This window comes from Zingiber officinale, unplaced genomic scaffold (genome assembly GCF_018446385.1).
Source record: "Zingiber officinale cultivar Zhangliang unplaced genomic scaffold, Zo_v1.1 ctg237, whole genome shotgun sequence".
NCBI classification, from domain to species: Eukaryota; Viridiplantae; Streptophyta; class Magnoliopsida; order Zingiberales; family Zingiberaceae; genus Zingiber; species Zingiber officinale.
In genome coordinates this window covers 16,283-18,545 of record NW_024589911.1, presented here as the reverse complement: position 1 = coordinate 18,545, position 2,263 = coordinate 16,283, and the positions used below count along the sequence as shown (strand labels likewise).

At 44.8% G+C, this 2,263-nt stretch overlaps 1 non-coding gene across 1 annotated transcript; it reads right to left on the bottom strand.

Moving 5' to 3' along the window:
- Positions 1-1,433: 1,433 nt before the first annotated feature.
- TRNAC-GCA lies at positions 1,434-1,506 on the bottom strand. The gene has a single exon. It is a non-coding gene; the product is annotated as a tRNA-Cys (tRNA).
- Positions 1,507-2,263: the final 757 nt, after the last annotated feature.

Sequence of the window (2,263 nt, the reverse complement as noted above, 5' to 3'; positions counted from 1 at the left end):
CAGCTTCTCAACTCCTAGTATCACCACTTCCTGTAATAAGATAAGATATATCAAAGCTCTACCAATAAAAAACACTAGAACGAACACTCCAAAATTCATTGTATTGTATTACCAGAGGGCTTGAAGACGGAATACGGAAAGTTTAAGATCTCGTCATGTGCACATGGGCAAGGTACCACAAAGGGAGGCGGGGAAGAATCAAGGTTGAGAGGAAGGATAAGGGGACGTAGGGCTTAGAGATTGAGTCGAAAGCCTAGCGCATCTCACCACGTCGCTATCGCGGATTATGGAAGTCAGACGGCCCAAAACAACACTCTCTCTCCCTCTCGCATGCGCTCGAGCCTAAGCAACAGGTCGTGAATGACGAACTGAATATTGAGTCGTAAATTGCCCCAAAGGAAATACCATTTAGACTCCAGGCACCGACGATCTTTCGTAGTTTTGAATGAAATACCATACACGCAAACAAATATCAACTTTCTTTCAAAAAGTCGAGTCAAACGGCCCTTCCTTTAGTCACACGTCGCTTTGCTCGTCCGTTCCTTTAGTCACACGTCGCTTTGCTCGTCCGTTCCTTTAGTCCACGTCGCTTTGCTCGTCCCTCAACTCATAAAGTCATTGTCCAGGTGCTTCTAATCGGTAGGGGGAAGGTGCAGAAGAAGGTTGGGTGGCTCCGTATGAAAAGGGTTCTCGTGTAGGGCTTGCTGATTCTAATTTCATTCCTTATCTGGACCCGTCAGTCTTTTCTTCTCGTACAGCCTCCAAGGCATCACCATCCTCTCTTGTCCGGTCAGTAGCTTATACTAGCACGCCCTAATCTAATGCCAATGGTTGTTTAATAACAGGACTTCACGCAGATAACTTCCAATGTGCTTCTCCTCCTACATCTTCCGTACCTTCACGCATCTCTTTCTGGGGCCCCGGCTACACGTCGCGATGAAGTGAGAATGATAATACTAATACTGCTCGTCCCACCAAACAACACTCTCTAACAACAAAGAGATACAAGACTCTCTCTCTCCAGCAGAAGCTATTATTTATTGCTAAAATGGCTATTCAAAACTACTCGACAAAATACTGCTGATGGGGGCAAGAAATATCTTCTTTCGTTCTATCCTATCCTTATCAGTCGTGCCTTATGAGTACTTAACACTCTTTTCATTCACTCTTTCTCTTTCTTTTGCTTGGTTGGTGCTCTAGCATTAGCTGTTCTCTTATCCCTGCTGTTAAAGGAGCGGTCAACGAACAATCCACTTCTCTTCTATTCTATTTACTTGGAGGCAGGACTACTTAAACTATAATAGTTGTTTCGCTTAGTCCAATTCTTTCTTTTTTAGTTGAGTGAATTTTTCAGTAGACTTGAATTCAAACTCAAACATTTCGGGTGGAAAGAAGAGCGTAGTCGTGTAACCGGATGGATGGAATGGCGCTGTAGGAACCGGTCGGATTCGAACCGACGAATAGAAGTTTTGCAGACTTCTGCCTTTGCCACTTGGCTACGGTTCCCTATCAATTCAATGTCTTTCCCCCTTGTCCTACTTTGCTTCTGAGGACCTGTACGTATATCAGACGGTTGGTTCGGATCCGGTTGAAAAGAAGGATGATCGCAGCGGTCAGAAAGTGCTGTCTTAGAATAGTGAGCAAGACCCTCGAACGAGAAAGAGGACTGACTTCTCTTCTATTTTCTTCTTCATTCCAACTGTCTTGCCTAGTTCTGAGACAAGATATGCTTCTCTTGTATAGCCTACAGGAGATCCATCTCTTTTCTAGGTTGGAATTGTTGATGTGTTCCACGCCTGCTTTCGAGCCTGATTCTTCTCCTTCACCGGCCTGACCCAACAAGATCTGTTGAGCCTGACCCAGGTACTGATGTTCGTGTTCGTGCCTAGCCTTGTTTAGGACTTTAAGCCAGCATCAATGCTTTCATCAATATTTGTTGATTCTGAACCAGCAACATACTTGAAATCTGGACCCGTCCTGAGTTCAAAGCACATTCTTCTCCTGCTTCCACTCCCTGTTGGCCAGCATCAAAGCAATTGGTTGCCGTTGGGTTTCATCCTAGCCCGGACGGTGGGGCAAGAATAGAATGTAAGACCAACAAGAGTGAAACCAATTCCTCTTTCCAAAACCTATTGAGCCTCCCTAAACCAAAGAGTGGATTGAATCTCCTACTTGGGTAGCGTTCGAGATCTTCCTATCGCCCTTTCTAGAAATTCAATCTTCTTATTCTTCCCAATTAGGAGGAGAAAGAAGGCCCACAAAC